Genomic DNA, 15,613 nt, shown 5'->3' on the forward strand with positions numbered 1-15,613 from the left:
CCGGCCGCCCGGGCTCCGGCCTTTTGCCGCTGCCGGCTCCAGCAGCCCGAAAGCGTCATGCTGCCTCCGCCGTCTGAGCGCGAAAGAAGAGAAGATCGCCGATCGGCGCTGCCCGGAGAACTTCACCGGTGCCCAGGGCCTTGCCACTGCCAGTTCGTGGGGTTGACCCAGCGTTTAGGCGAGAGGGAGTGAGGGGGTGGGTCGCTAACGTTTCGCTGAAATTTAGTGTCACCGGAGTTTACGGCTTCTGACGGCTTAGGTTAATGTTTAGTGTGGTTCTGTGGAAGTCTTGTCTTCAGTGATAGACCATCAGGCCCGAGGATTCAGCAACAGGGTCTCAAACTTCCGTGCAGCCCATGCTCACGAGGCTCCATTAATGGAGAGAGAGAGCACCAACATGTGCCATGTTATGTGTTTAAAATAAAGTGGTGACCCTGCTCCTTCAGCTGGGCTTCCTTTCAGAGGAATCTAGGTACCCCCGATATGACAGGCGCCTCTTGGTTCAGTTTCTGGGGCACGTTCTATCATCTTCACACACCTCACCACCACTCTTCCCATAAAAGAAAAAAATAGGGATGAATAAGGAGGTGCTGAAACCCAAAAGGGCAACAATGTTGTTTACGTTCAGGCTTGAAAACATTCTGAATCAATTCTGTTCTCCATAGTATTGAGAAGAGCCATGTTGTGATTAAGTGCAAAAGATTTCCTTGCAAGATGTATAGACTCTTGCATCCGATTTACTTGCAGGTTGTTTTTGCTCTAATATTGTCATTCTGTGTACACATCCTTTACTGATGACTGGGAATTGGAGAGGAGGCCCTTAAATGTCAGGAGAGTAAGTCAGCCTTAGCTTAAAAATCAAGCAAAAAAATCTCATGTTCATTGGCACACTTGGTAACTACATTCCAGTCTCCCAGTCTGCACTATTTCTAGAAGCTCTGCATATCTAACTGCCTACCACATGACAAAAGAAGTCATTGTCATTGATCCTGCTTCACCAAATAAAAAGTAAAAATGTTGAGGGTCACCTCTCACCAGTTCACCCAGGGAGACTGGTAAGCAAGGAGTGCCCAGTCCCTAGTGAGATTTATGGTGGACAGTTGTGAAGAGTATATGTAAAAAACTTTCAGCCTTCCCAATGTGTCTCTATAAAATGTGCCAAATTTAAGAATAAGTCTCTAATGTTGAGACTCTGTAAGCCAAAGGAGGGGAAAAAAGAACACACTGTTTTCCTGCTGTTGAGATCATTATTTTCCATGAAAAGTTCACAGGGAAAGTAAATACTGAACTCTGAATGAAATAGCAAGTTATATAAGTCTTGAAAAGTAAATATTACCTAGGTTAACACCAGACTTAACCGCAAGAGATTTCAATCATGAAACCTGACATAACGTAGTTGACAAGTGTAGCTTGAGCAAGTAAGACCTCACGGCTGATGGAGAAGACCCCTTTTTCTTTGCTTGTCTGTTTTGCAAAATTCATTTTTCCTTCATGAGAGTAAAAACAATTTAAATTAGGGGTTATTGCAGATGTCCAAATGCAGCCAGCAATTTTAAAGTCATTGATGATGCAACCAGCAATTTTAAAGTCATTGATGATACCGTCAGTTATCATATTCCTACACTACCAATGAAAATATTGCATATGTAGTATTACATATATCCACTCTTCTAAAGGCAAGTCTGAGTTTTTAAAGAAATGTGTTGTTTCAGAAAAAAAAGGTTGCAAATGTATTCATTATGATTATATGCACTTAAAAACACATAAAAAGACAAAGAATATTTGAAAAAGATTGCACCTGTTCTGTTAAGATACTGGTATTACATATGATTTTCTGCATTGTGTTCTGTTGTATTATATTTAGCATTAAATAAAAATTACAAAGGAACTGGTGCCTGAAAAAGTTAAGGTCAGATTTCAAATAGGTGGACTGACTCGTATCAAGATGAACACACAGACCTGCCCATCTGAAGGCAGTCAGCAGAAACAGTATGCAGCCTGTTCTATGTATGTGTGTATGTGTATGTACATGTACAATAGGGAAGGGTTTCATTCCAGAGAGTCTAAAAGAGTATTTCATTTTCAAAGAGTAGTTAACCTGTGATCAGAGATTCCAAAGTGATGATTTCCCTTTTACAAATCCATATAAATTAATATTTTAGAAATCAGAATTAACAAATTACTAACAAAATTTACTCCTACAGATTTAGAGGACCACTCCTAAGATCCACTCGTGTATTGCAATATGGAAGTTACTTGTATTTGTTCAACCATATGTTGAGTTTTCTATTATTGAAACCATTTTCACACCTATTATACACACAAACACACACATGCACGCACACACACACGTAGCTCTGTTTTAAGTGAAACTGAAGTGCCACAGGAAAAAAAGCTGGTATGCAAAAAGAGGCTTTTGATTTACTTATGTAACCTGTTCCAACTGGTGCCCAAAAGGTACAAGGAAGATAGTAGAGGAGAAATTACTGGACGTGACCACTGAATGTGTAGGGAAACAACAGGCTTCAGCCCTACTCCTTCCACTCTTGCTTTCCTCTATGAGGCATTTTCCTCAGAGGTCAGGGATAGACTGAGGTTCAGTGCTATGAAGCCCTCAAGTTAGATCCATGAAAGTCAGCAAAGCCGAAAAAGCTTGGATGCCTCTCTGAGCCAAAGTACTTGAGGCTCATTTGCTTATAAAAGACTCATTTGTTGGAGGACTACTATTTGACAAATCCTGTACTAGGTGCTAGGGATTTGGAGAAATAAGTCAGAATCCTTATGCTCAGTGAGTTTGCAGTCTGGTGTGGAGGAATAGATGAACACTGATGATTACAGGATGGTGGGAAGAATGCTGTTGGAGCAAAGTGTCACGGGCTTTATGGGAACACTGAAGGGGCCACCAGAGTGAGAGGAGGTGGATTGGGAAAGTGTCAGGGAAAGTTACCCAATCCAGTGTCACCTGAGCTGAGCCTTGAACCATAAGAGAAGGATCATGCTTCAGCCTAGGGAACAGAGCATGCGCAGGCACCCATAGCTGGTTTTTCCTGCCATTTATGCAGAAAATGTCCTGCTTTGCTCTTCCAGTAAATAGCTTGCCTGGCCCTAATCTCGCAACACTCTTGAGCTGGGAAAGTGAAAATGGTGGGGCAGTGCTATTACATTGCAAGTAAAATGGGTTCAGAATGACTAATGGGTATTGCCAACATGTTTCTGTAATCAAAAGAGGTAGATGGTATTTGTGCTTTCACAGGCAGTACCCTCTTATTTCAGGCAATGTTTTACCTCTTTAAATCCATTAATAAAATGAAGCTCTTTAAATGTATATGAGGTACTGCACTGGGAGTCAAAAGGCATGGATTTCAAACCTAGCTCAACTCCTTACTGAGTTTCCTTATTTATAAAACATAATAGTCCTTACCTATTTTATAGGACTGTTTAAGGATCCAAGAGCTATTGTTTCTAAAACGCTCTAAAGACTTGTTTGTTCTATTCAAAATGATAGGTTGCTGATAGTTATAGTGTTTGTGTGACTTGGAAACATGAAATTCCAGTTTGTCTAGCATCCCTTTAGAAAACTATCTTTTCCCCAGTCTTAGTCTATGAGTCTATATTGGGATGATCTCTCAACCACCCACCGTAGCACTTGATTCCGTCATCACCTAGATCCAGGGATGCTACCCAGATTTGACTAACCTGTGTTCCACATTTCCCTGGCCATAATGATTGGTTTGGAGAAGGGCAAGTGACTCAAACCAAGCTAATGCAAACCCTCCGTAGGTCATTTCCTAATGTCATCAGCAAAAGTGGTGTCTCTTCCTTAGAATTACCAGCCCTGAGCATGCTGTAACCTTAGAGCTGCTGATGGCCTTCTTGCCACCATGTGAGGACGTTTGCTACTAATGAAGCAAACAGAGAAGAAAAGAGCTGAAACACTGAGAGAGAAAGTATCCATATGGTATCACTCGAGCCCCTGGCAAGGGTGGATCTGGGTCTTGTGGGGCCTGAAGCATACATAATTTGAGGAGTCCTCTTTAAGAAAAATAATACAAAATTACAAATACAAAATTGAATTATAAAAGTGGATTTTAGGGCTGGTGTGGTGGCTTATGCTGTAATCGCAACACTTTGGGAGGCCAAGGCGGGCGGACCATGAGGTCAGGAGATTGAGACCATCCTGGCCAACACGGTGAAAACCTGTCTCTACTAAAAATACAAAAAGTAGCTGGGTCTGGTGGCATGCGCTTGTAATCCCAGCTACTCAGGAGGCTGAGGCAGAAGAATCGTTTGAACTCAGGAGGTAGAGATTACAGTGAGCCAAGATTGCACCACTGCACTGCAGCCTGGCGACAGAGAAAAAAAAAAAAGTGGATTTTGCTAAACTGAATTCCATTACAAGTGAGTATGTCTTAATGTTGAGACCACACCAACACCACCCAACCCATGCAACCAATGAAGCAGTGTGACAGGAAATCAGAGTAGAAAAGAAACCACAGTCTTAACCAATCAAGATTGAAATATTTTTACAAGATTTAGAAAAACATGATTATGTAAACACGTTGCTAGGACCTCTCCCAGAGCCTGAGACAGGACCGAGTAATTAGTAACCCAGAAATTTAAACTTCAATGAGCTCATTGTAAATCTGCTTCTCTGAATCCAAGTATTTCTAAGGCTAGTTCATCTTTTGAACTTCTCAGTTATATAAGCCTATCCATTTCTTTTTCAGTCAGAATTAGTTTCTGTGGCTTACAATCGAGTCTTGGCTAATACACAGCGTGCCTTTACGTGGAGGTACTGTGGCTGGTAGTAGTATGTGAAGTTTCAGTCATTTTACAAGTATAAGTGATCGGGAACTAGAAAGAACCCACTCTTTCAGGTAGGCAACAAACTTGGGCCAGGGACAAAAGCAGAACGAAACCAGCAGAGAAGATGTCTCTTTGGTTAGCCAGGGGAAGAAAACCTAAAATTGGAAGGGCTGGACAGATGTGACTGCAGAGATGCCTCAAACCTAGCAAACCCTACAGTAACCGTCAAAGCTGGATCCTCTTATCCACCTTTATGAAAAGGAATTTGACTCCAAAAGAGGTTAGGAATTCTTTATAAATCCTTATATTAAAATAGCTTTAAATCCACTCTAGGCAGCTAGTTTGAAAATATGTTTCATTGACTTATATGTTCATTCATTATTATTGAGCACTCACTCTTTGTTGGTGTTAGGCTGTGTTTTAGGCATCCAGAGATGAATAAAACATGAGAGGCAACTGTATATGATGAAAAGAACATGGACTCTGGAGCTGGAGAAACCTGGGCCTAATCTTGCCTCTGACATTTACTTGCACAATCTTGGAAACAAAGGAAATCTTACTTGTTCTTAATTTATTCATCCATAAAATCAGGTTAAAAATACATACCTCATAGGGTTGTTATGAGGATTAAAGTCAATAATGTATGTATGTGATAGTGCTTCCCCCCGTAGTTGGGATTCAATAAGTATTAACTATTGTTTTTATTATAGGCATTAGAAAAAGTAAGAGTTGGCAGATAAAGAGAGGAGGGAAGAGACTTTGAAAATACTTAGAGGGGCCAGGTGAGGTGACTCGCACCTATAATCCCAGCTTTGGAAGCCTGGGCAACATGGTGAGACTGTGTCTCTACAAAAATAAATTAAAAATTAGCCAGGCACGGTTGTGTGCGCCTGCAGTCCTAGCTACTCAGGAAGCTGAGGTGGAGGATAGCTCAAGCCCAGGAGTTCAAGGTGTAATAGAGCAAGTCTTTGTCTCAAAAGAAAGAGAAAAGAGAGGGAAGAGAAAGGAAAGGTAGGGGAGGAGGGAAGGGAAGGAAAGGAGAGAAAGGAAGAGAAGGACGGAAGGGAAGGGAAGAAGGGAGGGGAGACAAGGAATAGAGGAAAGAGAAAGGGCATGGCATGTGTTAAGGGAAGCTCCTCTCCCATAGCTTGAGCCCAGAGATTCAAGGCTGCAGTGAGCTAAGATCGTACCACTGGACTCCAACCTGGCAAGACCTTGTCTCAAAAGAAAGAGACAAAAGGGCCAGGCGCAGTGGCTCGCGCCTGTGATTCCAGCCCTTTGAGAGGCCGAGGTGGGAGGATCACCTGAAGTCGGGAGTTCAAGACCAGCCTGACCAAGGTGGAGAAACCTTGTCTCTACTAAAAATACAAAATTAGCCGGGCATGGTGGCACATGCCTGTAATCCCAGCTACTCAGGAGACTGAGGCAGGAGAATCTCTTGAACCCGGGAACTGGAGATTACAGTAAGCCAAGATTGTACCATTGTGTACCATTGCACTCCAGCCTGGGCAACAAAAGCAAAACTCGGTCTCAAAAAGAAAAGAAAAGAAAAGAAAAAAACGAAAGGTAAAGAAGAAAGGAGGGAGGGAGGGAGGGAGGGAAGGAAGGAAGGAAGGAAAAAAAAAAAGACAAGACTTAGAGAAACGAGAAAGAGCATGGCCTGTGTGTTAAGGTGTTAGGGGAACCTCCTCTCCCTTGGCACCATGTTTCCATGGGAGGAGAGGGGAATTTCTACTGGAATACTAGTTCTGGCTTCTTATACCGCTATTCTTCACATTCAGGAGTGAGTTACTTGATTGGTGAGTACTGTCACATTAATTAGCTCATAGTTCTTGACTGGGTGGAACTAATCTAATAAATTCATTCTTTTTCTTTTTTTTGCTTTCTGCCCTAGATCAGTGCAATGATCTTGGTTAAACACGTTAGGCTGCAGACCCAAACTTCCCCTTTAGTGGGCTGTTCCAAGGCTAGATTCTGTGGGGATTGAGAGTCAGCAGAGAATGTTGGCAAGACCTTTTGGCTTACAGATCTAGAACCTAGTTTTATTAGCTCATCTTTAATGAAGCATAAGGGCAGATAGAGATAGATATGATATAGATACCAATTTTTTTAAGTCTCTATTTGACTTTCGTCTGTTGTCTTATTTCATCCAAAGTTGGGGGTTGGGAGACAGGCATGCGATTTATTGACCCTCTGGAAACTGAAAGTAGTTCATTACGGCTAGAACATAAACAGTAAGGTAGCAATGGTGAGAGGTAAAAATAGAGAAGTACACACAGAAATATATCTACTCAACTTGGTGCAGTAACACCATGGTTTCATCTACTCCTTTTCCTCCACACAAAGAGAAATATGGCTAAAAAATAGAGAAAACCAAAAAGACATAACCAGGCTCAAGAACAAAATGATCATTTTCATGGATCTAAAGTGGAACCAAACAGAAAGCATTCAGCAAGGCTGAAGCTACAAACTCACTAGGGTCTCGGGTGCAAAATCCAAGATTATTGTCTCCTGCAAGCTGAAAAGAATTACAGATGCTTCAGTTGAGGGCAGGAGCCAGGCTTAGTGCTTGAAGCCAGGAACTCATGAAAGGTGGCTGAAAATAAACCACTGCCAATCCACTACCTGGGAAAGTGGAAGAACAAAGACACAGCCTTGGAATCAGGAATGAAGTCAAGCAGCTGGCCATGTGATTTGGCCTGTGGCATCACTAGGAATAGCAGCATCAAGATGTCAGCTTTAGATCTAATTCTAGAATGGAGGTCTGGGGAAACACGTGGAGGCAAAATCACTCAGCATGGAGAGGTGAGCCCAGAGGGAGTGAGAAAAAAAAATAAATAAGCTAAAACAAAACAGGAAAAAGCAAATAAAAACTTCCCCTCAAAATGAGCCTGACCACCAAGTTTCAACACATAAAAACATCTAATACTATGAAAGATAGCCAACAAAATGAACACTCAGAGCATGTGTTCCCTCCAAATAAAAATAATTCTATGGAACTATCTGGCAAACATTTTTAAATTAAATATTTTTGAATTTGATATTTTATAAGTGGATGCATAGCACCCATTTTGAAAGGACAAGAAATTAACATATACAGGCTGAATTAAAAAACAGGTAAATATGAAAAAGAACTAATAAAAATTTGAAAAATAAACATATGGTCATTGAAATCAAAAGATATCTGGAGCTAACCAAAGTTAAAGAGAAAAAGTAGTGAATTAAAGGGATGTACTAAAGAATTCACCCAGAACAGAGTTTAGAAAAATAAAGGGATTTTTTTTTTTTTTTTTTTTGGCTGGGCGCAGTGGCTCACACCTGTAATCCCATCACTTTGGGAGGCTGAGGCAGGCAGATCACGAGGTCAGGAGATCAAGACCATCCTGGCTAACACAGTGAAACCCCATCTCTACTAAAAATACAAAAAATTAGCCGGATGTGGTGGCGGGCGCCTGTAGTCCCATCTACTTGGGAGGCTGAGGCAGGAGAATGGTGTGAACCTGGGAGGCGGAGCTTGCAATGGGCCGATATGGTGCCACAGCACTCCAGCCTGGGCGACAGAGCAAGACTCGGTCTCAAAAAAAAAAAAATTAATTAATTAATTAAATTAAATAAATAAAAATAAAGAGATTTTTAAATGTGAGAGAAAATTTCAATTCCTGGGGTTAGATCGAGTGTCTCCAACATATGTGTAATAAAGTTCTGGAAGGAAATACTGAAAGGAAGAGTAGAGAAGAAAAAGAAATGGCCGGAAGGGTTCAGTGGCTCAGGCCTATAATCCCAGCACTTTGGGAGGCTGAGGCGGGTGGATCACCAGTTTGAGACCAGGCTGACCAACATGGTGAAAACCCAGCTCTACTAAAAATACACAAAATTAGCTCGGCATGGTCGCTTGAACCCAGGAGACGGAGGTTGCAGTGAGCCGAGATCATGCCATTGCACTCCAGCCTGGACGACAAAAGTGAAATTCCATCTTAAAAAAAAAAGAAAAAGAAGAAGAGAAGTGGCTGAGGTTTTCTAATGAAAACATCAGAGCATCATGTGTACTGAGCACATAAAGATAAGCTAACACTTTTGTCACATTATAGTGAAAGCATAGAACAATAAAGATAAAGATAAAATCACAAGTTACCAAAGGGAAAAAATACTGATTATCTACAAAGGAACTTTAACTAGATTCCTCAAAACAACAATAGAAACAAGAAGACAACTAAATGATAGAAGTGCTGAATGAAACACTATCAAACAAGAAATTGATTTCCAGATAAACTACCATTTAAGGGAAAGGACAAAACAGACATTTTCAATCATAAAAGACTAAGGGAGCTTACTGCCAACAGACCGACACCAAAGAACTTCTAAAGAAAAATAAGCCCAGAGGGAAAACATATGATATAAGAGATACTTGTGAGGGAAGAAATTAAAATATGTGGTAGAATTAAAAATAACCACTTTTTGTTTAAAAAAAAAAAACAAGAGGGAAGGAAGTGTAAAATGGGTAAAGTAAGCTAAGGACTTTGTCATATCTGTTTGGAAGAGGGCTAGAAATAATGACTTTGTCTGAATACTTTGGTTTTTGTTTTGTTTTGTTTTGTTGTTTTAGAGACAGGATCTCACTATGTTGCCCAGGCTGGCTCTGAACCCCTGGCCTCAAGGATCCTCTGCCTCAGCCTCCAAAGTAGCTGGGATTACAGGAACAAGCTACACTGTGCCTGGCTTCTCTGAATACTTTGTACTTAAAATAGTTTATGTTAATAAAAATATCACCTAGAGCTTCTAAATAAGCAGAGAGGAAAGAGTGGCCAAGTGTTGGGGAGATGCAATATAGAAAACTGGTAACTTAACAGAAAATAGAAAAAGTTTAAAAAAATAAAGTTATAGGCCAGGCGAGGTGGCTCATGCCTGTAATCCCAGCACTTTGGGAGGCTGAGGCGGGCGAATCACGAGGTCGGGAGATTGAGACCATCCTGGCTAACACGGTGAAGCCCCATCGCTACTGAAAACACACACACAAAAAATTAGCCAGGCATGGTGGCAGGCACCTGTAGTCCCAGCTACTCGGGAGGCTGAGGCAGGAGAATGGTGTGAACCTGGGAGGCAGAGCTTGCAGTGAGCCGAGATCGCTCCACTGCACTCCAGCCTGGGCGACAGAGCAAGATCGCTCCCAGTTATAGCAAAGAAAACAAATATACAAAGTAGAATTAATTTCAAATCTGTATTAATTTCAAATCTGTATTAATTAAGCACAATAACTAAACAGATCTAAATTACATTTAAAAGACAGAGATTATCATCAGCTTGGCTTAAAGCAACACAAAATTAGGCCAAGTGTGGTGGCTCACACCTGGAATCCTAGCACTTTGGGAGGCTGAGGCAGGTAGATCGCTTGAGCCCAGGAGTTCAAGACCAGCCTGGGCAACATGGCAAAAACCCATCTCCACAAACAATACAAAAGTTAGCCCAGTGTGGTGGCACTCGCCTGTAGTTCCAGCTACTTGGGAGGCTTAATGAGAGAATCACTTGAGTCCAGGAGGTTGAGGCTGCCGCTGCACTCTAGCCTGGGAGACAGAGCAAGACCCTGTTTAAAAAAAAAAAAAAAAAGACCTCAAAACTAAACAAAAAGTCTTGATATGAGAGAATAAAAAGAGATGAATTATCAAAACACACACAAAAAGAAAACTGATGAAACATTACAAATATCAGACAAAAAAACAGTCTTTAGAATCAAATATATTAATAGAAATAGAGGGTCACTACCAAGAAGTTTAAGGTACCTAACAACACAGCTTTCTATTATAGAAAGCAAAACCTCTAGAATTACCAAGATAAATTGACAAGCCCACCATATGAATGAGAGAGTTTAACAATCAGAAACAGCTAGATCAAGCAGACAAAAAGCAAGTAATAGAGATTGAATCATACAGGGCCTGAAAGAGACCACATTAAGTAGTTGGGTTTTATTTTGAGAGCAGTAGGAAGCCATGAAAGGGTTTTAAGCAGAGGAATGATTAGATCAGATATGCATTTTTAGAAGAATCACTCTGTCTATAAAATGGAAACAGACTTCAGGGTGCTCAGACTACATAAAGGCAGAGAAACCCGTTAGAAAACTTCCTGTCATCTAGCATGGAAATATTAATGGCCTGAACTATAGCAGTATTATTGGCAAAGAAAGAGCAGGCATTTAAAGAAGCATTCAGATAACATAGTCGATTGGATGGCAGGGGAGGGGATCAAAGATAACATACATAGTTCTCTCCTAGACAACTTGATACATGGCATTGTGGAGGAAAATGCCACCAGCACATCTGGTGGGTAGGGGAGAGAAGAAGATATTGCTTCCCCTTGTTTTTGATTATAGCACTTAACTGCTAGTCCCTCAATTCTGACATTCAAACTTGTTCGTTAAAAAGTTAAATTATATTCAGTACACAAGGAGTATGTAAATCAATTTTTAAAAATATCTATCTAAAAGCATTCTATTTTAAACTATTGAGGCTTAGGGGATTTTTCAATCATCTAGAGGAAATCACACCTTAAGAATGTCAGAAACGTGTGTATATTCTAAATAATTTTTCAAATAGCAATGATAGTTCTTTACAATTATATTTTTATTGCAGCTTTTTTTTTTTTTTTTTTTAAATGGAGTCTCTCTTGGTCGCCTAGGCTGGACAGTGGTGCAATCTCAGTTCATTGCAACTCTGCCTCCTGGGTTCAAGCGATTCTCCTGTCTCAGTCTCCTGAGTAGCTGGGATTAAAGGCGCCCACCACCACACCCGGCTAATTTTTGTATTTTTGGTAGAGACGGGGTTTCACCATGTTGGCCAGGCTGGTCTCAAACTCCTGACCTCGGGTGATCCACCTACATCAGTCTCCCAAAGTGCTGGGATTACAGGCATGAGCCACCGCACCTGGCCAGCTTTTCTTACTTTCCTATACATAATGGATTTTCAAGCACTCCTGTATGTCTAACTCCTGAAGTAATAAACCAATCATGACTTTGCTTTCCTTTGTGTACGGCTGCTGTTAGCATCAAGTAAATCCAATCTGTTGACCTGTGAATTCTTATAGTCACAGATTTCATAGCACATACATTCCCTTCTTTTTCCTAGTTGCTATTAATTACCTTAAACTAATGTTTGAGTTTACAATGTGTGTTTATCCTTCAGAAATGATTTTGCATTGACTGGAGTTAGGGAGATGGGTACATATTATACAACCAAACTGAAGTTACTTATAAATGCTGGAAATTAAGGAACTATTATTCCAAAGGTACTTTACTTATTATCTTCCAGCATGAAGAAGGTTTAAAGGACTTACAGATTTCTAATTATTAATTTTAAGGTTTTGTATTTATTTTATAGCAATTCCAAAATGCAAATGAGATATACATTTTAAAGTTCCAAATGTGCTGTGCAACTGCAGCCTATTAGGCTAAAAAGTTGAGTAAAGTTAGCCTGTAATGCAGAACAGGACTGCTCAAATAGTCACAAAACCTTTTGGTTTGGTTTAATTCCCATTACAGGGAATTTTTTGGAAGTCTGCAGACTGGAAGTTTCCTGGCAGTAATAGAGCCCTAATGAGATGTTTGACTCTAGTATTGCCTCTTGAATGATGATAAAGATGCATTTTGAAATGACAAAATATTTTTTGTGTCTAACTTTTAATGTTAACACTTAGTGGAGGACTGATATTGCATTAAATTTCACACACACAGAGTCCGCTATTTATTATGAGCCATTATCATATAATTTTGCTCCAGACCATATTGCTTCTTCAGTTGCAGCCCTTTCCACTGAAGGGTAGTGCAAGCAAAATAGCAAGGTGGGCTCTTCTCCTTTAGTGACAATCATTATATCTTATCACCCAACCCAAAGCATCATTTTATTCTCATCTGCTACATAGACATCACTCCCTTAATGGAGACATGCTAAAAACACAGAGGTCCTGCTATCAAGATGTTGTAGGCTTCTTCTTCTCTATAATGTAAGCTGAAAGAACAGATGCACTATGCTTCTCTGGTATTTTTCAAAATTATAATCACTTAATGGTTTTAAACAGCATAGACAAAATTAGGCCATGAGAATAAAATTATAGTTCTTTACATTTCCAGTTGAGCCAGAAATGTATTACAGTTGGGTTGTTTTTCTTTTTATATTTGTTGGTAATTTCTCTTTCTGATCTTCATGTTTCCTGGAAATGTATATGCAAGAAAGGAAGGAAGGAAGAGAGTGATGTACCGGTGGATGTGAATAATACACAAGATTTACAGATGCTACTCAGAAAAATTCATCAAGATTCAAAGATAGAATCAGCATCCAACAGGAAAAAAAATTAATTGCATTTTCTCAGACGCAATGTTAGTCATAATAACGTAACATATAACATAATAGCTAGTAACTTGGAAAGGTCTTTTAGTGCTTTCTCTTATTTTTCAGCAAGATATTCACAATGTCCCCACAAGATGATGACTATCTTTTTTTCTATCAATTTGGGTAAAACAAAGACTCCTCAAATGTCTGTCTTGCTATTTCATACAAAGTTGTTTTCTGCCTCTAAACTGAACCTCTCTTCTGCCTTAACTTCTCTATCTACTAATATCTGTAGGCAACAGGGAAATGGGTCAGTCACAGTGGCTCCTGGGCATCAGGTTCACTTAGGGTAATGTAATAGTAGAAGAAAAAATTAATTCTACTATATATATAAGAGCAGAGCTGGAGACCCCAAGGTAACCAATCAAACTATGCAAGGCATAAAGATAGAAAAAGGAATATTGGGGAGCAATTCAAATGCAACCTATAGGGAAGATGAACCAAGGGGCACAGAGCTGAGAGTGAATTATGGGTGAGGGACACAGAGAGAACTAACTTAAGCTAGGTCATAACCTCCTATAAAAGATGGGTCTCTTGATGATGCTGAGGCTAGGAACTATAGACCCCCAAATATGTTTATTTCTAATTAAATTACCAAATAGGAAGCATTTAAATCCCAAGACTTCATGGAAGCATTCATTCATTCTACTATTTTAATTTGTTACCATTATCATTATTGATGTCAGACATTCTTTACCTTTCACAGGCAGGTAAAAGATCTCCATCCAATTAACCCATTCCAGGGGTTCTCAATTCTATCTGTATGTCATAATCACTCATGGAGTTTGTTTTGTTTCGTTTTGCTTTTAAATCTGTATGCCTCAGCTTCTTCCCTAAGCTACTAAATTAGGATCTCCTGGGGTAGAACCTGGTCACATAATGAACTTTAAGGTGCTTCATTAGGAACAAAAGATTGCCACAGTGTCACTGCCATTCAGTTTTGGCTGAGCCTTTATGGAGCTCTCTCTACAGGGGAGCCAGGATTCAGGCTTGGGTGAAAAACAAACAAAAAAAATCCACCTACAGGCAGTGACTCCACTGCCGTGATAGATCACAAGGTTTGAGTGGGGTGCCTTTGCTTACTGCTCCATTGAAGGTAACCAGCTTTGCAACATCTGGTTGTTTGGCAAAGGCATAGAGGTAATGAGTCAAAAGCTCTGGGGGCGGATGTGGTAGGTTTATTTCTGAGATTGCCCATAAATGGTCTTGATTCATATGTTACCAGAGAACAGAACTGTGGCTTATCTTTCATAATTTACATAAATGATTTCATGAACTTTTGAAAGTTCTAAATTTTCAGCAATGATGGGAGGAGGAGGCACAGGAGTCTGGGGTAGAGGACTATGAATAAGAGCACAGACTCTAGGCCCACAATGCTCTGAGATTAAGTGCTAACTCTAGTATCTACTTGCTGCATGAGCATAGATATCTTCTTTGTGTTTCAATTTCCTTATCTGAAACATTAGGAATAATTGCTCCTACCTGATAGGATTATTATGAAGACATATTGAGTCTGTACCTCACCAGCTCAAGAAAATAGTCTGGCACAAAAGTGTTAGGTGTACAGAGCCAAATGATGTTATTAGGAGAGATGTTTCATCCCCTCTGGGACACCAGGATCCTACAGTGGATCTCCATATGCATCTACACATACACACACACATGCTATGTCTGGTTTTTTTATTTTTTATTTTTTTTTAGAAGGAGTCTTGCTTTGTCACCCAGGCTGGAGTGCAGTGGTGCAATCTCTGCTCACTGCAGCCTCTGCCTCCTAGGTTCAAGCAATTCTTCTGCCTCAGCCTCCCGAGTAGCTGGGACTACAGGCAGCTGCCACTACGCCTGGCTATTTTTTGTATTTTTAGTAGAGACCATATTGGCCAATCTGGCCTTGGCTATGTCTTACTTGATGTGTTGGGACCCGATCAGAGCTGCCCCTCAGCTCACGTTAGAGCACAGGAACATGAAACAAACCTGGAGGAGCCTTGAGTCTCATTCCTTTTTGGAAAACTCTAATCGGAGAAATGGACATCATCATCCCCAGAGCCTATTATTACTGCTTTGCAAAATAATCGAGAGTCTGACAGCACAATTCCTCAAATAAATTCAAATGCAACCTAACAATCCCCAGGCAAACGTAGTGGCTTTCTGCCCTGAGCACCGACAGTATTCTGCCTGTGCCCTTATTTATCACGTAGCACTTAGCACTATAGCAAACTCCCTGTGCTTCCACCAGAGTGCCTTGCTCTTTTCTGCCCCTGGGCATTTGCAGGGGCTGTTCTTTCTACCTGGGATGACTGTGCCACTCCACACCCTCTACATTGTGACATGGAGTTGCAATTGCCTATATACTTGTCAGCCTTCCACTCAGCCTTGCTAACCCCACAGGCTAGCAGCCCTGTGAGGTCCAGGATGGGGTCGGTCTCACTGACCTTTAT

Source organism: Colobus angolensis, unplaced genomic scaffold (assembly GCF_000951035.1).
Source record: "Colobus angolensis palliatus isolate OR3802 unplaced genomic scaffold, Cang.pa_1.0 Scaffold124, whole genome shotgun sequence".
Lineage (NCBI taxonomy): Eukaryota > Metazoa > Chordata > Mammalia > Primates > Cercopithecidae > Colobus > Colobus angolensis.